General features: G+C 43.6%; 1 long non-coding RNA gene across 1 annotated transcript; it reads left to right on the forward strand.

Moving 5' to 3' along the window:
* The first annotated feature begins 5,560 nt into the window (after positions 1–5,560).
* Positions 5,561–10,250, forward strand: LOC109306311. Its single transcript, XR_002099937.1, has 3 exons — positions 5,561–5,774; positions 9,478–9,480; positions 10,150–10,250. It is a non-coding gene; the product is annotated as an uncharacterized LOC109306311 (long non-coding RNA).
* Positions 10,251–22,193: the final 11,943 nt, after the last annotated feature.

A 22,193-nucleotide genomic window follows, 5' to 3' on the forward strand; every position in this document is an offset into this window, starting at 1 on the left:
CCGGTGCTCTTTCCTGCCAAGGCAGGGGGTCGGACTAGATGATCTACCTAGGTCCCTTCCGACTCTAGCTACTATGAAACTATGAAACATATGTCTACTGAGTCCCTGTCTTCTCTGCAGAACAAGGCTGCCTATGGGTATGTGCCATACTCATAGTGGGTTCTGTGACGTGCTCTTGGAAGGAGCTAAATTAGGGGAAAATTGGTGATTTATTCAAAATAAGTCAACAGAGAACTGTTAAATGTCAGTAATGAAGAACTGGGTTATTCCTGGTCTGACCAGAGGTGTGGAAGACATAGTCTCAAGCACACTCTGCACTCCTGGCTGGGAACTATTGGATATTGATAATCGTGTGCGACTATTGTCTATGCTCTGGAAGACATGGGGCACATTTGCACCATATATTTCAGAAGGCCCAATCCCCCCAAATGTGAAAGGAAAGATGCCCTCGTATGTCGTGAGGCTCTTGGGGTGGCACTGTGTCTCTAAAGAAAAATCCCTTTCAGCGTTTCCACAGGCGCAGTCTGTTACCTCATCACTTCCTACTCCAAGCTGTCAGTAGGACTCCTACAAATATGATTTTGGTTGTGAACTGAGATGGACAGATCTAAAGAAAAACTGGCCACAGTGTTGTTTTGGACTGGTACGATGACTTCACAGAAACAAAATTCCTCAGCCAGACAGAACTGTTATACAATAGATACAATTGGAGGAAGACTTGAGTAACACCATATGCTTTCCTCATATGGAGCCAAGTTGGCCCATAGAACATATTTAGGAAGTCCTGTCTCCTCCCAGATGCCTCTTTGCAACCTGACATTTGTATTACACAATGAAGATGTAGTGACAGAGATTCAGTTAATTGCCAATACATGTGGTGAAGCTTCAAATATGCACATATTTCATCTATGTAAAATCAATCGAAATCAGGAAACAATGGGATACATTTTTATTATTAGAGCCTTTTTGCTATAGTCCTTGAAGCTACAGGGTAACGTGAACAAATGGAGCTATTTTTTTCAAATGCACTGAAATGCAGACATGAAAATCCCAACTCCTGCAATGCTGTTTCTCAGTGGTGTATTTTCCCTCTTGAATTTTCATTTTTCTGCCAATCAGGTCAGCAGGCATTTTAAACCTTCCCAGGAATAACAGTTTTAGCTATTAAAAATATCAGTGGTAACAATAAGTATAACAATTATAATAAATGCTGTATTACCAGCCTTAGGAAAGAAGACAGGGCAGCCCCCTTTAGGAGTTTTCTTTTCCCTCCATCAAATGGAAACAAATTACAGTAATTGTTTTGTCAGTTGCTAGAGGAGATCTTTAACTTTCTGCCATATCACCTTAGAGAGATCTTTTCTGCCTGCCGTTTTGTTACTGTTAATAGTTTTCTATCCCTGATCTGTGCTACTGAATTGATTTCCTTCCCCTTCCCCGCCCTAACCTCCTTGCAATTATCTCATCACTTTGGTACCATCAAGCGGATAGGATACAAATAAATAAAACTATAAAGAAATGTCATAGAACCCCTCCCCACAGTGCACAACAGAGTCCTAGCTTATCATATGAGCATGTATAACTATTTTAGATAAACATTTTGTTTATTGAAAAAGTCTTTAGTATGGCTAAAGGAGGCAATACATGTAACTCATGTTATAACACTATCTAGTCTCTGACTTTTGTCTATGCTCCAGAGAGGTTAAATTTAGTTTAAAATATGCTGCTCAAATATAGAGAAAGCAGATATTTGATCTCTGCAGGGGTACCTCATTGCAATAGGTTAGAAAGTGGTATATGATTGCATCAATTTTAGACCATAAACAAAGGGCATCCTCCTTATCTGCTTATTTGGGGGGGTTTACTGTTGCCAATTAAGTGTAGTATCTGAGCATCTGCCACATTAAATCAATACCTAAAATCCTTTATGGACTTCATAGTCTCTCTTCAATATATTTGATTAACTTATCATGTGAAATCATTCCTTCCAAGTACTCAAGTCTTTGGTCCTTCTGCATAGGGTAATGTATATTAAAACACATGCCTTATTTTATTTGATCATTTATTTTTCATTCCATCTCATTAGCTTCCTACAGTTCAGATAGAGTTGTCTGGTTGTTTAATTAGGTGCATGCAGATGGTCAGTGCAAAAACAAAATTAAGCAACATCTTTTGCATATATTTAACTTGGCTCCATGTTTGTTTAACACTGTGTAGGACCTGGAAATTCAGAGATGTTGCATAAAAATTCCATGTGACATAATTATTTGTAATATTTTCAAAAGCACTTAAGTTCTTAACTACCCAATTCATTTTGAAAATAGAACTGTGGGTGCTGGGGCCCATGAAACATTTTTTTAAATGCTATTTCAAGTCATATTTTACTTGTTTTATGGAAAAGAGGCACAAAAACCCATCTTAATGCAACTATCTGAAGCCAAAAATATCCTGACATTACTATAACAAAACTTAACCATCTCACCTGCTGTATCTTCTCCTACCTCCTGCTCTCTAGCAAGAAGGGATTTCTTGTGGCTCCTTTATGTCCTTTTTTCAGATAATGGATTAAAGAATAAGAACCATATGTATTTCCCATCTGACAGAGTTCATAAGCAAACGGCACATGGGATGCCATGGATGAGAACAGCTGAAATTTCATACAAACTCAAAGGATAATTATTTTGTATGTCGTAAGATGTCATCATTGTTTTTATTTGTGCTTTACTGTCACACTTTGTATCAGTGAGGCATACCACCCTCACTGAACAGCCCCCTAGTTTGTCTATGTCATAAATAGTCTTCGTATCTCCTGACCACCAGCTTGAGATCAGTTCAGGAAATTAAGGACTTTTAAAGACACTGGTGCCGCTATACTGTGATCTCCTCTGAATTATTCTCTCAAAATGCATGATAACAAAAGCAAAGAAATCCATTGGAATGATCACTAACTTCTAGAGATAATTTATAGGCAAATATCTAACCACCACCCAAAGGAAATAAGTTAGTGGTTTCAACCAAGTAAGATTTCAACTAATATCACCTGTGTTTGACAAACCAGGAGTTTCACAGGTGAAAACTGAGGCAAAGACCAACAGTTACTTTTACACTCTGAGTAGTGCTGGGCAAACCCAGATCTATGAGTAGCTTTCACTTAAATATGATTTAAAAAAGAGAGAAAGGTCAAATCATTTTTCAATGTTATGTTTTACTACTTCATAACTATATTTAAATTTTGCAAATTGTTTTCAGATTGTTGAACCAGTTTTATTGCTTTCAGATTGTTAAACCCTTTGACAAATATTTCATCTGGGGGCAAACAACATTTCAGTTGAACCAAAATAATTTTATTCGGGGTTTGGTGGGGTTTTTTTGGTTTTGCAAAAAAATTGTTTCAACTCAAATCGTCAATTTATTATTATTATTATTATTTATCTATTTATTTATGTGGCCAGTAAACTTAAAATTTATTTTTACAGCTCTAATCTCAAGAACTTCAGTGAGGAAACTGGCTAAATATTGATCAGTGACTGTTCTATCTCTCAGAGCCACATAAATATCTGGTTCAAATATGAATAACTTTATCTTTGCAACTCAAGCAATGTAGAAATTCTGAAAAATATCAACTCCAATATCAATCAGAAAAAACTTTCTTTTTATCTGGATCCGCAGAGCTGTTGGCAATACACTACAATTTTACTGAATGAATCCTGAGAGATGAAATTTTGAAATCAATTAAAATCCTTCTTCACCTTCACAACAGTCATAGACAGTTTTAAAAGTACTGTACTATACTGCAGTTAATCCAGCTAAGGGACTAATTTCCATCTCTAGCTCCTTTGCCCCATGTGTTTCATTCCTCACAGGTTATCTGTATACCAAACTGACACATGAGGAGGTGATGCAGGGTTTTTAATTAGGATTAGTAATTATGTTATAGCACTTGGATGTGTACTACATGCCTTACAGCACAAATAAAGGGCAGCATCTCCAATGTGAACTTTGCATGTTCCAAATGAATAGAAAAATAAAATAAAAGGTTGGATGAGGGCTGCAGTAAAAGATGTTGGTATTACTCAGTTTTGGTTTGCAAACATCTAGATGGTCCTGTCTTTTGTATTACTACTGACAGAACCAAATATTTATATTGTAGTAGTGCTCAAAGGTCCCATTCAGGATTGAAGCTCCGTTGTACAGGGTTCAAACACAGAAAAAGGTCTCTTTGCCTTGGAGGCCTTTATGTTGCTTTTCTCTCAAGCCTGCAAGCTGTTTAGCCATAGGTATAAGTTATGCTTGTGCATAAATTGTTTTGGCCTGAGCATTAACAATTACACTATTTACCTCCTTTTGAAGGGAGTATTAGTTCTGAAATCTTCTTTGTTTAAAAAATAATTTTAATTGAACCAATGTTTGTAAATTGTTAATAAATGCTTAAAGAATCATATTGACTTTTAGTAGTTTCACTCTTCTTTTTGGATCTTCTTTGTTCTTCCTACTGTAGCTTTTCTTAGATTCTTACCTGCAAAAAGGCAGTTGACCACAGGGTGGCATAGTTCAACCTAAAGTATAGCATCTTCTACCAAACAGTGTTTAGTGAGCACAGCTACCTTCCCCCAACTCTTCCGGTTCATCCTTAATTTAATAACGCAGTTTCCTCTTTTCCACATAAATCATCATTTCCTTAAACTAACAAAGGAAAATTATTTGGACAAATTCAGGGTGGAGGCATTTCTTGAGGCAGCCTTTGAATACAAGGGTTTTTTTAAAAATAAAATAGGAATTGCACATAATAACATGTCTTCAGACTTGTCACAAGATTTAGATTTGCTTAATTCTGATTCAGCATTTGCCTGAAACATTTGCCAGTAGGTTCCATAATTTATCACAAATGTGTCAAACTGATCAGCTTTAGAGATGAAAATCCACGTAAGTCAGTTTTTGGAAGCATTTCACCCAACAGAAGTTTTAGTCATTTAAAAAAATAATTGTATTTTCCTTTGCTTGCTATACAAAAGCAGTGTCTGTTGCCTAGTTTATCTAACTTGGGCAATGTAATGGCAGTCGAGTGAGACTGAATGTGATCAAATTCCTTTCATTTTTTCAAGTATGCAGTATTATGGGATAGTATCTTACAGATTTGATTAACATAATTATAAATTAGAGTCAGAGAATGTTATTGTAGAAGTTAATAGAAATGTACAATTCATGCTAAGTATGTCAGTCCCTATAAGAAAGCTGAACAGGAGAGTTATTTACAGAGATTAAATGATGTGGAATAAAGCTTCCAAAAGCTGTAATTGAAAGTGACAGAAACATTAGCTTTGAAACAAGTAACATTTAATCACACAGATTATACAGAAACATAATTTTTCTATGTTGTTTTGTTCAGTAGAATTTACATTTTAATCTGTTGAGACAGCTCATCATTTTTGGCTGCCTTGTGCCAGAAGCCTGTCAGAATATGTAAATGCAAGAACTGCTGGGAGGAATGGGACTGATTCTTTCAACTGTTGGTTGCTACTTGTGCATACCTAGATTGAAGGAGCATGTATTATACCTGCATGTTCACTGACCCACGCACATACCATTTAAATAATCAAGCACCTGATCCTGTACAACCATTTGTACCACCAAAAACATCCTAAATCTTGTGCAGTCACAGATATGAAGTATAAGACAAGCTGGTGTCAGAATCTGGAGGAAACATAAGATAAGTGAAGAACAGATTTGTACAAGTATGGCTAAGGTGAAGATGGTCTGAACTTTTTCAAAGTAAAGTTTTATTTTACTCTGTCACAGGTAGACAGAAGATACTGAAGTATGTCTAGTTTTAAAGTCACAATAAATGAACATAGAAGAAGAAGCACTTATTACAAATGGAGAACCACTATACATGCATCGATTAGTCAGGACATTAATCAGGACTCTCTAATGTAGCAGGTCAAGAAGGTACTGTTTTAGGGCTCTGGGCCTTGGTGCACGTGCACATTTTCCATGGTGTTTGTCATTGCTTTGAGCTCTTTGAATCTGGGAGTTGTAGTGATAAAATACATGACTAGGATGAACATTGGTGAAGCCAGATATAAAGTTCCTTGCTTCTTTGGGAGAGGGAACATGAAGGAGAAATTCACATTTATGTTATCTGTAGTGTGGGTCTTCTCAAAGTATGAAAGAAGAATTAGTGTAAATGAAGGGGTGAATCCTCTCCCCTTTAGCTGGTGCAAGCAGAAAGCACACAGATTGTGGAACTATATACAGGAGTCTTGGTCTTTAGGTCCAAGAGTTGGGGGCTGTAGGATGGGGGGGAGGCCTAGGGTGTAGACTCCAGGTGCGAGTGCCCAGCACCCTGGTCACAGGCCACTCCCCTGCAGGTCTGGGGGCTGCAATGACTGCAGCAGGTAGTGGGCTTGTGTCCAGCAGCAGGTGGCTCCCCCTCTGGCTGCTCGGGTGCAGGGCCAGCATCCCCCTGTGGTCCCACAGCTGGTGGCTCCCCCTCTGGCTGCTCACGTACAGGGCCAGCATCCTCCTGTGGTCCCACAGTTGGCCCCTCTGCATCCTTGCCTGTATGGCCTTGAGGTAAGCAGCAGGGCTGGTCCTAGGCAGGTGGCAAGAGATCCAGGGTGGAGGTCAGGCCAGGGGCTGCAGTGGCCTGGCGGTACTGGACGGCTTCCTCCCAGGTCCAGGCAGCAGCCAGTTGTGGCGCAGTGGGTGGGACCCAGGGGCCCTGTGGGGCCCGAGGCAGGAGCCGGGCAGTGGGAGACATGGATGTGGCCATCAGGGCAGGAGGATGTTCAGGGCCTGGCAGTTGGCATCTCCAGCGCTCCCACTCCAGGGCCTCCATATGGGCCCAGTGCTCCCTCTGTGCCCAGTCCTGTGCATCTACCCAGGCAATATCCTCTGCCTACCAGGCCTGCTCTCATGCCCACTCCTGTGCCTCCCACTCCTCTGCAACTACCACCAGCTGCTGGAGCAGGAGTATCCAATCTTGGGTCCACTGCTGGTGCAGCTGGTACATGCAGGGGGCTCTAGCAGTGGCTGGTGGTGTCTCTGAAGTGTCATCACTGCTAGGGCTGGTGGGCTCTCCCTTTCATCTAGATGTTGGCCATGCAGAGGCAAGAGACAGATGGCTTTTGTGAGGGTTTGCAACATTTCAGAGATAAGATGTTTTGCACCAGGGGCTGTGCACTCCTCAGTCTCAAATCAAGGGTTGGCTGTGCACAGGTGCCCAGGGACCATGGTAAGTTGGCCCTGGCAGGCCTGGGCCCAGGTGGATGCTGGCTGAGCTCCCCATCCCCATCACTTGTTCCCTGGGGCTGGTGGCTTGCTAGATGCTAGCCGTAGGCTCTCTGCCTCCCTCACCCCCTTCCCAGGGTGGGATAAGCCAGACTGTTGGCAGCTCCAAATCTCATTTCCCCCATCTCTCCCTGTAGGCCAGCCACTTTGCTGCAATGCCACCCAGCCCAGGGTACCCGGGCTTGGGGTGCACAGGGCTCCTGGACAGCTGGGTTGAGGGGCTTGCTGTGCGCCCAACCAGGGGCTTGCTGTGTGCCCAACCTCCCTGCTAGAGGCCTCTATGAGGAGGCAACCTGGGGTACCACTCCCCCCTGCCACTGATGCACCCTGAGCATGGCCCTCTTATGTGTGTCCTAGGTGGTGCATGTTGAGCTGTTTGTGCAAGCTGAGGGGTGCCCAAGCCACTAAGCCTTGATGCTGCTGATCCTTCTGGTGCCCCAGGCACACCTGCACTCTTGGTTCAGGAATCTGAGCTACAATGGCATGGGGGCAAGCCTGGGCTGTCCCGCAACCTCCGCTGCCACCGAGAGAGCTACCTGTGGCAGCACTACATGTCCTTGCCCCCTGCTGCCAAGGAGGACATCGCTTTTAGATGACTTTTTCCATGTGTGAGTGGCCCTGTGTCCACCCAATGTTCTGAACTGTGTCCCGCCTGTCTGCATGCTGTGGGGGAGAATACAGCACCAAGGGAGTGCGGGCAGGCTAGGCAGGGATGGGGGGTGGGGGCAGGGGCTGGGACCAGGGGCAGGGGTAGGGGTGGGGACTGGGAGAGCCCTCCCTCCAGTGCAGGATTTAACACATTTCCAGGGCTGATGAGGCTGGTGGCTTCGTGCAGACCTCCCCACGAGAAAAAGCAACTTGCTACATCAGCCAGGGCCCCTCCTTACCCTGGTGGGTGGGGCTGGTGCTGGTGGCAGCTGGTGGTATCCTGTCCAGCTGCTCCTTGTGGTGGAGCCTGGAGATGTGGAGCTGTTGAGGTAGCCAGTGGCCAGGGCTCCCTGAGCTGCTAGTGGGTTCAGCAGCCAGGGAGGTGGGCAGGGCAGGATGCTGAACACACAAGGGCCCCTCCTCCAGGGAGGTGCCACCACCAGAGGGTTCAGGGTTGGGGGGCAGCTTGGCCAGGCCACCCCTGCTGTTGTAACTTACAGTGTTGTGGCCTGGGTCCCAGAGTGCCAAAATCTGAGTTTGAATCCTTATAAAGCCCTTTATAACTAGCAGTTGTGATCCGTCACAGTCATCCAGTATGCCCACAAGGTCTTGATCTTGAGGTGGCACTACTGTGCCATCTGGGAGTGCCCTCAATCACACATCCTGCCTGACAGGGCCTCATAAATATGGGTATTGCCCCATGCAAACTGCTTTTGGCCCTCTACATCCCCCCAGAGGCCCATGAGTTAATGCACCTCCTCTTGGCTCTAGTTGGGGCTCTGGGTGGAGGGCTCAGGCGTGCGCACATAGGCGGGGCCTGTCCTCTATGGGGAGGATAGGAAGGACATGGTGTCTCAGGCTGGCTCTCGGGGCCTCCTCTCACCTGTCCCTGTATAACCAACTCTGTGCAGTGGTCATCAGTGCTGACCATCAGGGCATAGTCAGGGACCGGGAGCTGTGTGGCAGAGGCAAATGTGCCACAGCACCTGCAAGCACAGGAGATACTGCTAGGGGTGAGCAGCAGCAGGGAGCAAATGCTGGCCTTCCAGCCAGACAGCCAGGCAGCAGCCCTAGGGATCTCAGGGCTTGGCAGGGTATGCAGCAGGCTACAGCACTTTCCTGTGGCCAAGCAGCACCTCTGGATAAGGGGCATCACTGACAGAGGCAGCCTGAGGGGTACACAAGGCCTTCAGTCTTAAAAGGTCCTGTACTGTGTGTCCCAGGGTACAGAATGACTTTAGGCTTTTACAGCCTGCACATGGGGGGTACTACAGAGCAGCCCAGCCCCAGGGCAGGAGAGGTGTCCAGCCAGGAGCCTTGAGGGCAAGCCCCCTAGTGGCTAGGTAGACCCAGCACTAAAGTTAGTGCTGGGTCGCATCTACACATACGTTAATGCACTTTAACTAATTGTATTTGCAGGTATCAAATTTAGGTGTAATTAGTCTAATTTCACCATTTTTAATTCACATTAAGGGCATGTACTTAATGTACGTACGTAATGTACGTACGTGAATTAATTACATTAATTAATAGGGATAGGGCGTGTCTTGCAGGGGCCCCACGTTACCTGATACCTTCTTTTTGCCCCCTATGTATTTAAAAAAGGACTTCTTGTCCTTGATCCGGGAAGCTAGTCCCAGTTCCATCTCCGCCTTGGCCTTCCTGACTGCCCCCCCTGCATCCCCAAGCAACCACTGTATAATCCTCCCTGGTGATGGCCCCTCCATTCCATTGGGTGTATGCCTCCCTTTTAGCTAGAAGACATTCCTGGATGCTTTTGGTGAGGTATGGGGGCTTTTGTGCCCTCCTTCTCCCTTTGATCCGTGTTGCGATTATCTCCCTTTGGGCTTGGAGCAACCACTCTTCTTGGACACCTGGCTCCCATCCCCTCTGGGACCTCAGTGCTTCCCCGACTATTCTCCTTAGCTCATTGAAATCTGCCCTCCTGAAATCTAGGGCTACTGCCTTGCTGCAGGCCTTTGCCACCTTGCGCTGGATGGTGAATTCCAGCAGGTGATGGTCGCTGTTGCCCAGATGGTCGAGCACCCGCAGCCCCCTCATCAGGTCATGACCTGTAGCCAGCACCAGGTCCAACAAGGCCTGGTGGGGTTGTGCACCTCCTGGGTTAGATGGAGGTCCTGCATTTTGGCTAGGAACCTACGTGAACCATTAGACCTGGCTGACTGCTCTTCCCAGCAGATGTCTGGAAAGTTCGGACCCCCAGGACACTCAGTTAAGAACATCAAGGGAGCACCGAGAGGTAGGGACTGGGACAGGCGGTAGCTCGCCTCGTGGCGGACTGCCAGCTTGATCCCAAGGGATGTGGACAACATGTAGAGGGTCCAGAGGTGGGCCACTCGCATGATCAGGGGGCAGCAGGGCAGGCCCTATGAGGAGAGGCTACAGGACCTGAACCTGTTCATCCTCTACAAGAGGAGGCTGAGGGGGGATCTAGTGGTCTGTTACAAACTAGTCAGAGGGGACCAGCAGGCACTGGGGAAGTCCCTGTTCCCCTGAGCACTACCAGGAGTGACCAGGAATAACGGTCACAAGCTGGCAGACGGTAGATTTAGGCTAGATATCAGGAGGTGCTACTTCATGGTCAGGGTGGCTAGGGTCTGGAACCAACTTCAAAGGGAAGTGGTGCTGGCTCCTACCCTGGGGGTCTTTAAGACAAGGCTTGACAACCACCTTGCTGGAGTCATTTGACCCCAGTACTCTTTCCTGCCATGGCAGGGGGTCAGACTAGATGATCTACTCAGGTCCCTTCCGACCCTAGAAGCTATGAAACTGTGAAAGTTAGGTCATCCATGATGACCATGTCCTCTGACCTAACTACCTCCGTGAGCTGACTTAAGAATTCCTGGTCTGGCTCTTCCCCTTGATTAGCTGGTCTGTAGTAGACCTCCACTGTTAAATCTCTTAGTACTCCAGTGCACCTTCTAGCTTTCAGGAAACCACCTTGGCTCGCTATGTAGGGATTCTGCTTGTGTAAGGACAATCTACTCAGGGGAAAAAAAACAAGCATAGTCCTAAGCTGCTCCAAGTTGTCACAGAAGCCAAGCAAACCCTTAATTATCATGGAAACAGGAGTCTGCAAAGTCACTTCTATCCCTCTTAAGTCAATCCAATGCTGAGTGCAGCTTGGCTGTATCAAAGAATGTGTCCAGACTCTTGATCCTGATCTTTTTCTGATCTTTCAGCAGTTTTTAATACCAGTGATAAGTAGATTTGGCTTATTTACAGATGAACTATAGTAGGGTGGACAGAATTATTATTGACCGGCTCTGCCTTTAGCTTTGTGAGCTAATACAGATTATTGTGGGTAATTGTTCATCTGCTGTAAGGGTTCTCACTTGTAGGGTACCCCAAGGCTCTCTATTGCCACTCCTGCTGTTACCTGGGTAGCTGAAGCTACAGTGGTGATCATGGTAGGATTTAGGAACAAGACATGGGTAAACTGTAATCAATAGGCTGATGAGCTCCAGCTCTGTGACTGTCCCATCTATTGTCTCAGAGCACTGGAACAAATTAATTAATGAATTTGGGAGGAAAGCTATTTGATTATGTCTTAACCCACCTAAAATTGAAACTATGTTAGTGGGTTGGGGGAAGCAGCTGAGAGAATCAGTGGAATTTATACTGGTGCCTCTTAGCTCAGTCAGCATCTATACCATACTAGCGTAGGTGCTGTGAAATGCTGTCCTGCTCTGTGATACTCAGATGGTCATTGTGGTAGGTGGGGTCTTATACATACATACACATACATGGGGGTTTGGGTTGAAGGGGTTTGAGTTTAGTTTATATATTTGCTGGTGAATATTTTTTTAGTCTGTCAAAGTGAGATAAGACATTGCATGGTAGTGTGAATCTTTATACCATATCTTCTCACATACCACATGCCCCCAGATAAGATATACACCTTGTTTTCAGGATTGCAGAATGAAGAAAAATAGATATTTTTTTCCCAAAATTATGGCTGCAAAAGTAAGCTATAGTGGAGCATCAAGACCATTAAATAGGAGAAATGATTTTTAACACCTGTCAAATAAAGAATGATGAGCCCTTAAGTCAATTGATTCCATCAGATGCCTGAATAGTAATGCACTGCTGAACTGTGGAGCAGGGGACAAAGTGTTTTTATCCCAGGCAGAAGATCAGCTTCTCCGCTTAAGACACGTACCTTGATTTTTGGGGCTGATATATTTTTTTTGTGGGGGGAAAGGTACATGAGGTATACAAGTAAATATAATATATTTTGAAACTAGGGAACAGACAGCCCTGCTTTGGAAAACCATCTCTTGTGATTTTTGAATATTAAACAAAAAATAAAAGCTTTTACTCAAATTATTAAAATTTTAGAGTGATGATTTCTCTTGTTAATCAACTTCAGTTTATTAAAAGAACCTTATTGTAGCTTCTGTTATAAATACTGACTCTTAGTAGAAGAAGAAAGGGGAGGGCTAGGGTAGACTGATTATGATCAATCTGATCTGCTAACAATCAGATCTGTACCTTTGAGATAGGTACAGACATTCAGGGAGCTTAATGGGGAGGTTAGCTCACATTAAAAATGGCCATGTGATCTAGCTTAGTTCGCCCAGGTGTAGCCCATATGCTTAGAATCCTAGTTAAATAGATCTATATGCAAACTATACAGAAGTTCAGGACAATTAGAGTGGTTTAAAAATGGCTAACCTGATCTATGTCAACTGTACCTCAGAGGGACTCCAACTGATACTGGGTCTGGCAAGACCGATCTAGCTGAATTTCTGTACAGTTCTGAGAACAACCCCAGGGCTGGAAAAATCCAGATGCTGGCCACAGTTTTGGGGCTGTGCTTTTCCTACACCTCCCTGCCCCCACACTCATTAGAACCCTATCCCGCAAGCCACTCCTGGTGCTGATTTTACCAGCATGTGTGGTGATGGGAGCTGAGGAAGTAAATTGGTGTTGTGGGGGAGGCTTGTTGGGGGGGTCTGGGAGTGGGGAGTTAAAAATAGTCCCTGGTCCCTCCATCCCCCCAAGCTGACCCTGTCGACCCCAGTAGCACCCCTGATACCACCAAACTGTCCTGGACCCCACCAAAACTCCTGTGGACCCCACTTACATCCCTGATCCCCCCCCAAGCTCCCTGAAGACCCTGCTTCTCCCCCCAACCCCACTAAACTTCCCACAGACGCTGGTGGCCCCCTCAAGCCCCCTGATTCCCCTTGTGGACCCCATTTGCCCCCTAATCTCCCCAACCCATCCCAAGGACCCTGCTAGCCCCCTGATCTCCCCATGGACCCCAGTTATCCCCCTGATCCCTCAAGCCCCCCTGCTATTTCCCCATCCCAACTTACCGTAGATCATGTGCCATATTTAACTTGATCTAACCTCCCCAAATGTCTAAATGTAGCCTCCCCAAATGTCTAAATGTACCCTTTTAGTTTTGTTAATTGTCTGTCCTAAAATATTATCAACCTAATTTCCATAGCGAGACAACAAACAATAGAAGAGAAACCTACTCTAAAAAAACCCCCTAAGCTTTTCTTTTTTGCTATAAAATCATTTTGTATTCTTTTAAAAGCTGCCAATCCAGCAACTTCCCAAGATGTCTTCTTATATGGTTGTAATTAAATTGTAGTCTCTGAGCTGTCTTTTTCCTAACTAAGTTTTCAGGAAATGTATTTTCATTCTTGTCTAGCATGCTTTAAAAAATCCCACTGGGAATACAATTGTATTTATTGATCCTTCAGAATTTGTGATTTCTTTCAAAAGAAATTCAGTTACCTCCTTCAGACTCTCACAAATGGAGGAAAGTAGAAAACAATAATAATTTGAAGATATGCTTTTCAGGACTTGTATAGGGATATCAGATCTGGAGCAGGAGCTGAAGCTTCTTCGTATGTGGATATTCTTTAAAGTATAACCTAATACTTGCTTGCTTTAATTTGTGAAAATATGTTCAAGTAAAACAGTGCCCGTATCATGAAAATGATTGTTAACTATGTAGTATTTGTTCACAAAATTATCTACAACCCCCACAATAAAAGCTTCAGTCCAGAGCAAAAGAGGGACAACCAACAGAGCTGTTGTCTTTCAGATCAATTGGAAAAGTAATTCAAGAATCTGCTAAAAAAATGCTTCACTACAGTGACCACTCGTGCCAGTTCCCCAGCTGACCTCTGCTGTCAGAGCAGCACTTAAGGAACAAGCTGTATGTGGTTTCATTAATAAATTATAGTACCTTAAACAACACCTAGAAACAACAGAAGAAGCAATACCGTCTTCAGAGAACTGTTGCAATATGCTTCCTGTTACACCACCCCACAGGCTGTCAGTGCCTTTTGGTAGTCATCTGAGAGTCTTACAGTGGCCTCACCAGATGGAGATCACTAACATCACTTCAATCTTTCCTGAACAGAACTTCAGCCAACCTGTTCCATTCAGGCACTGAATCCTCCCCCACCCCCCACCATCTGGCTTCAATTAGAAACAGACAACGAACTGTGTGCAGTATATAGAATGCAGTGATATTGTCTCACTTTCTCTTCCCATTAGCCTCATATACATGTGAAAGGTGAGTGGTGACAAAGTAAAACCCTGAGGAATAAATGTTTTCGCTTGATCTGAGCCTTCAAGAGGCCGAGAGAGCTCTTGGGTCAGATGAGCAATTGATTGAAACTCCTTTTAGGTTTTTTCAGTAAGGAAAAAAGAACCACTCGAGTGATAATAATTATTCAGGCTATGATCCACAGGCAGGTAAATGACACCTTATCTCCAAGTTTTATAGTGCTTATAGTTCTAAAAGAATTAGCAGGAGCACTGACCTTTGTCCATTGCCACTGACTGCCAATTATCTCATCAAAAGATCTTGTTTTTGGATTACCGTCTCAACTCCATTCTGCTCTAGTACACTGTTTCCCCTGGATTTCCTAGACAATGACTGCCTTTTCATGACTGCCTGTGCTCAGCAGGTCTCATAGTACTTCCTGCCATACCATCTTATCAGGCTGGGAGCTCCAAGCCAGTCCTCTGAATAGCCCACCACCACCAGCTCTACATGTGCATGCTCCACACAATCCATCACCCGATCCTTGCATCCTGTCCTGACAACAAGTAATGGGACAATCTAAGTGAAGGCAGGGATGAGGGTACCCAGGGGACAAGTCTGTATTTCACTCGCATCCCATCAGCCACTGGGGACCTCAGCTGGTGGCTTTTCCACAGAGCTGACACCCTGGGCATGTATCTGGTATACTTTATGAAGACGCCCGACACCTGCCCTTTTGCCAAAAGAGGGATACCCTGGCTCACACCTACCCTGAGTGAACCAGGTTCCAGGAACCAGGTTTTGGCTGCACTTCTTCCCACACCTTTTCTATTATGCAGTCCCAGGGCTTGGTTGGGCCATGGACAGGGATCTCCTGGTCAGCTGCCTCCTGGCTCTGGCCAGCCTGGCCATATACAAGACCAGGAAGGAGGTTCTGGCTAGAATAAACCTAAGCAAGTGTGGGGCTGTCTTCCTGTGACTCCTGCACTCATGTCTCTGGACAGAGTTTCCCTGGTCGGCACCCACAGGCTCCCTCGACTCATTCAGGGGGCACTGGGTGCTGTCCTGTGCATTCTGCTTGGTTTCCCCTTCCACCTCCCTTGTTATTAAGCTATGACCTCTCTCCCCTCCCCTTTTTCTTTTTTATTTGTCACATGGAATTAGTTGAGATGGACTCATGGTCCTCCCTTATTCAGGAAGGATTATAGTAATTTGTGATAGGACTAAGCCCATGATTTTCCAGCACATCAAATAGGCCCATCTCCAACAGTGGCAAGAGGGGGTTCTTTTGAGGGAGACAATTGAACTAGGTATACCTAGAGTGATCTATCCCCTATTCTTTGCCGTCTCTGGAATTCAACATTATCATTGGTTTGGAGATGCTAAAGGAAACATCTCCAACCAATCTGTCCAACAGATATTAACAGATCTGTTATACGCAAATTTCTCTAATTCCTTTTTTTTCAACCTGGCTATGCCATCTGCCTCTACCACTTAAGATAACTTAGATTATGGAAGTAAAGCTGAGTAATGTTTTTCAATAACTAATACATTCTTCAACAATATTGTTTGGCTGTCCCCAAACTATTCACGTGCACACGCGCACACACACACATTCTTATATAATAAAGGGCTTTGTCTGTCTGTCCGTTTGTCCATAATGCTCTTGGAGCACTCTGAATGGTTAGTGAAACAACCAATCAGAGTGCAGAGAGCCACCATGATGGTGGGGATGGAGGGGAAAAAGCACTGGCCTCATCCCCCCACCCCGGTTCTGTTCCTTGGAGGCAGCAGAGCACCACTGTGATGGCGGGGATAGAAGGGATGGAGCATGGGGTGAGGCCAGTGGTGCAGCCCCCTGCTCCATCCCTGCTGTCATGGTGCTCTATCACCTCTGAGGACCAGGGCGGGGAGGGGGGTTGAGGCCAGCAGTGCTGGAGTTGGTGGTGGCACAGGGTGCTGGCAGAGGGGGGCAGAGGGGACAATTCATTGGCTATAATATTTTGGTCTGTTTTTTAGTTTGATCCATAGGCAGACCTAGAAAAATTGCTGATGCTTGTTTTATTTTTATGGTCCCCTTTCTAATTTCCATATTTCTGAGTAAACTTAAACATATGGGTCTTTCTTGTATAACTAAGAATACAATATAGACTATGGTATAAAATTATTTTACATCTCAACTGAATTATTTACATTTTTGTACTTGCTGTTTATCATTTCCATATTGAAATGACCTCTTGATCATTTTAAATTTGTTGAGTTTGATCCTGTTTTAATCAACTCCAGCAGTTTTGTTCCATTCTTACTCTTAATATGATAAAGGAAAGGTTTTGATACAATGATTTTTCTATGTATTGCAAACTCAGATGCATATTGGGATACAAATTGTCAATATTGTTTTACATTTTTTGGCCTCTTAGGTTAAATTCTTCCTCTATTCTTGGAAATAGAAAATTAACAGGCAGAGTGGAATTAAGTCAAGATTTTTCTTTAGTTCTAACTCCTAAATATTTTTGTCTTAAAGAGCTGTGGAACCATTTTAAAAGTTAAATTTTTAAGCTTAAAGAAATTTAAAGAAAGCAAAAAACATTTTCTTAGTATACGATAAGAATGAAAATCAAAGTTCATTTTTATTTTTAGAAATGGATATTTCAAAGAGTTTCTTGCTTTATAGTGTTTCATAGAAAATGAAGTCTAATCTGAATAAGCAATTGTTAGTAACAGGACTTTGCTTCATCAATGCAATAAATAGCTGAGTTATTGTATCATATTGCTTCAATTCGCATATTGTACATTTGTTAAAGCCTTGACGGCCTGAGAGTGACTTTTTAGATAGTCGAAATGCTTACATTTATCAGCTAGTGATTTCATTTTCTGCTAAAGATAGAAATGGAATGTAGCACCAACTGTTAAAAGGGAAAAAATCAATATGAGAGTTGTCAGGCTAATTAGAGATGGTCAGCATCACTGGCTTATCTCAAAAATGTGAATGACATTGAATGTTGGAAACAAAACATCCTGAAGTTCCAAGATGAGCCTACAGCTGCCCTAATATATATACTAGCTTTCAAAGCTACCTTTTAAAAGGAAAACAGTTTGAATTGTACAACAAACCATATTCCACCTGGAATATTAACACTCATTGACATCACAAAGGAATTTACTACAGATCAAGGTCAGGATGTGACCTTACGAGGAGAAAAATGGATCTGCAAAAAGTTACACTAGGAAAATGAGTATCTATAGTATCTGTGCTACTTCATCAAATTGCCTTTTGCACCAGCAAATCTCCTTTAAATATTTATAAAGCTAATTTCTATGTTTGCTTTACCCAGAGGTACAAATTTGCACTTAATGTTTATGTACAGTTACTTAATTTGAAGTTTTGATTGTTTTATCATTTTAAGCATTGATGATTAATGATGGTAACAAGAGCACTGAAAACTGCCTTGCAGACATGAAAACCCACAGGGTTGTGTTCAGCATGTTCTTTACAGTATGTATTGGGTGCTTTTCTTCACCAAGTACAATGAACAAGATCTTGACTGAAATTCAGTGGGACTTTACACTTGGGATCTCCATATCCAGATTTGTAAAGATAGCCTTTTATGTAAATCATGCTACAGCGTCCTGAGAACAGTAGCTAAGCACAGTAAGAGCCATTACAAAATATGAAACATCTTGTTGTTGGAACACTCTCTGCCAGAGAATAGTGCTGGATTATCCCTATGTGTAGATCTTAATTTATTTTACTCAGACTGAAATAATTCAAAACACTGATAGGAAGCTATGGAGAAAGCAGCAATGCAGGTAACTAGAAATTATTATAAGAAACAGGTTTCTCAGGTTATTGGTGGTTTTTGTTTGTGTGGGAGAATAATACTTGATGATGACAGATCTATTGCCACTCTCTTAAACTCTTAGTTGTCTCCCTTAATGCTCACCTACCATGCCTTGGTGTTAAACTGGAGAGGGAGAACAAGGAGAGGAGAGATGGTTGCTGCTGATAGTGAATAGGGGACTTGTGATCTTCCTTCACAGGGCTCCACCTCCCCTACACCCTGCCCTTATTCCACCAATATAGGTTTTGATTTCTGATCTGCTTCAGGTCTAGCCCTCCCACAGATGGAGTATTGATGCATGGTAACTGACCACCCGTCTTTCTGGCAGGTACCTAGTTTGATTCTTACTGCAACTTATCACTGGTTTACACCTCCGGTTGGCATCCTTCACCACGTCATCAAATTTCAACAACTCTGTGAGTTATATTTTTAATAAGCACCCTGCATCACTGTGATCCATTTCATACTTAGGTCACATCAACTAACTTGGCTGTCATTCAGATCATCAATCCTTCCCCACTTCATCAATTCCATTCTTGATAAGCAGTGATCAAGTCTATTAATGCCCAAGTAATCATTTTTTAAATGGCCTGATCAATTAACAGTTATACCCTTACACAATTAATTGACTCTTCTCGACCCTCCTATAATTCATTAAGTCCAGCAGGACAAGTTATCTGCCTGTTTACGTCCACTGAGGAAAAAACCCTCACCTCACTGGTACCCAAGTACCAATTTTGGTACAGGATCTCCATAAAGGAATTCTTTATGATCCCATCTTACCAGTTGTCACCTCAGCACAGGGGTTGTCACCTCCTGTCTTACAGGTTGTTGCCTCAGCACCCTGGCAAGACTGAGCTATGAGAAAGCAGATTCACCCAGTTTGAACACTCAGCAAAGGTCACTCAATTCTTTCCTGCCTTGTCTTGGTGTTGAATGTGTATTTGTCGGCAGATGATCTTGTCTGCTGCGTGGTTGCCTGGATGCACTGGGTCCGATTATTCTTTGAGGCTCCTACCTCCTTACACCCTGTCCAAGTGCCACCAAGCTGTTAAAGCATCAGTTACGCCCCAACTCTCAGTAAGTGTTCTTCATCTTTTCTTTGATCTTTGAGGCTCACAGTCATTTTGGGCCTGACTCAAGGATATGGCAGCTAAGCCAGTCCCGAAGGTCGTTCTATTGCAGCTTGGTAAATGAAAGAGAAATGAAGAACAACACAAAGCAAGGAAGCTAGAACTCAGGTAAGTCTCTTGGTCATTAGGGCCATTGGGGCCATGGGCTGCAGCCTCCAGCGACACAGTAAAACAGCCCTGAGGGCAGTGGGCTATTCTTCCAAGGCCTGGCCCCTTCAAATAAAAAAATCAAAGAGAAATCTAGGAGAATCTTTGGTCTACTCCACCTACAAACTTGGGAATTTATTTGACCTTAGGTGCCTCTGTCACGATCTGCTGATCCAGCATCTCACATCAGTTCTGTGTCTCTGTATGCCTTGCCAAGCTCTTCCTTGTACATGTTCCCTTCTCCTGGGAACTTTCTCTGGGGCCTGCAGAGTCTTATCTTTTGACCAGTTTCCTCTTGGCCAATAGGAGATGGCTCCAGATTCCCACAATCTGGTTTCCCCACATGTCAGGCACAGAGGCTGCCATGTCTGCCTTAGACATCAGTATCCTGGCTCTCTCTGCCACACCTCTGGTCCTTCACCTCTTGGTGTGTCTCTCTGCATGGCTGGGTCTAGTGAGGCTCTCCAGACCATAACAGGGCCCAGGATCAGAGCCCTGTTACAGTTTGGAAACACTGTTTTGGTTTTACTGCAGGTAAGTAGCCATCATATGCTCAAACTTCTTCCTCCCTAAACCCAGATTTTCTTATGTATTTAAACACCTAACTCAATAGGAGGTGGGCACCTAGATAGGAGTTAGTTACCTCAATACTTTTGAGGATAATATTGTTAATGCATTTTTCCCCAGTGACTCTAATACAAAATGCATAAACAGGCTTGAAAGGAAGGAACAGAACCAGGATTCCTGCCTTCCATGGGCATGCATTCATCAGTGGGCCAGAGAGTCATGCTTCCTCATTATGCATGTTTCATTTTTCACAGGCAGGGCAGAGAATGCTCTTCACTCCATCCCAGCCTTCCCTTTAGGTTGGTGGTGATGGCATTCTCTTGGGAGATGGAAGTTCAAGCATTCACAGGCTGAAGAGGGCAGTCAACACAGGTATTCCACTTCCTAAACAAGGGCTGTGACCACTAAGGCAGTTCCCAGGTTCATTTATGTATTTTTATTAGACAGTAGTTAATTTAAAATCAGAAATTATCCTAGCATCAGAGACAAGAACCCAGATCTCTCCCTCAACACTGCCTACAGAGTCAGGTCCCCTGTTGTTTGGTCTCATTTTGCCTCCCTTTGTCCTTGACTTCAAAGTGTTCCCTTTTCAACTTGAGGGGTAGAAGGTGCCTCCAACAGCCTCCTCTCCCCACCCCACCTTAGTCCTGCCACCTGTTCTTTAGCTTAATGGTAAGAGCACTCTCCTGGTAAATAAGAGAAGTGAGTTTGAATTTGAGCTTAAACTGACACTAACCAAAATTTCCCAGGTCATAGCTGAGTGCTCTAACTAGTAAGTTATTATGCAAAAGGTGGTTGGTGCCATCATTGGCTGTATTCTTGAATTGGCTGTTGTACTTTGTGCTAAACTCAGTGATTTTGGTGTGTGTTAACTGTGCTCTATGAGCGTCTAACAGAACAGGCCTTTGTAGGGATTTAGGTGTAGTTTATGGTCCTAGCTGCTTGAACTGGATCATTTATGAGCATGCTAGCCAAAGCCTAGATGCATACAGACATTTCAAGCCAAAATGTAGACACCTGATGAACTTAAGCACTCCCACTGAGGCAGATGGAGTAATATGGAACTGAATCACTCTGTCACAAAGTTGTCTAAATTTAGACCTACTTCATAGTTGTTACTAAGTTTATGTGATTTATCAATCCTAATCCTTATTAGTCCTCCTCAAGTGATGCAAGAAAATATAGTATATTGGCAGCAATAGTGTAACTAGGAGTAGATAAGCAGGGACTAGCCCCAGGCACCAACTTAGAGGCGGCATAACAGTGGTGGCCTCCAATGCTGGCAACTTGATCACCACTCTCGCTGCCACCACTGCTCAAGATGCAAACACTACTTGTTTGGCCTCTGATTGGCAGGTTGGTTTATTACTGGCACTTTCCAGAAAATACCAATTTTACTGATTACTCATGAAATTTTTGTGGGAAACTGGCACAAATTTATATCACTCTTATTCTTAAGGCATGACACATTGGGGGCAAGTGGGTGGAGCATTTGCCATAACTTTTACTAGTATTATTTATTGTTAAATTAATAGATTTTTTTCCCTCAGAGTTGTGGAACACCTGGATTTCTAAACAGAATCCTGGCCTAAAAGAAGTAGTGCTGTTGTACATAAGGCAAATTGCAATACCTGAGCCATCATAGTTTGATCTGAACTCATTACAAATATGACAAGGTGAGCTAGGTAATGCTATATGCATTTATAATATTATGAATGCTCAAGTATTTAGTAATAGAAGGCATGGAAATGAGTTCTTCATTTTCAGGGATGTACATCCCAGGCATATCTTTTTAGAAGAACATGGGATGTGAACAGTAGGAGCGGGCACTAAAATACTGCACTTCTCTTACAGATTTATTGTACACTTTAGCCATGTCTACATGAGATGCAGACTGCACAGTAGCTTGTTACTGCTGTGCAGTAGCATCACGTGGCACAAAGTGTGATGTGATGCTACTATGCAATAGTAAAGGGCAACTGTCCAGTCAAGATCACCTAAAAGCCATTTTATGTCTCTACTGCACAA

The sequence above is a fragment of the Crocodylus porosus genome, unplaced genomic scaffold (genome assembly GCF_001723895.1).
Source record: "Crocodylus porosus isolate Cpor-Errol unplaced genomic scaffold, CroPor_comp1, whole genome shotgun sequence".
Taxonomy (NCBI): Eukaryota; Metazoa; Chordata; order Crocodylia; family Crocodylidae; genus Crocodylus; species Crocodylus porosus.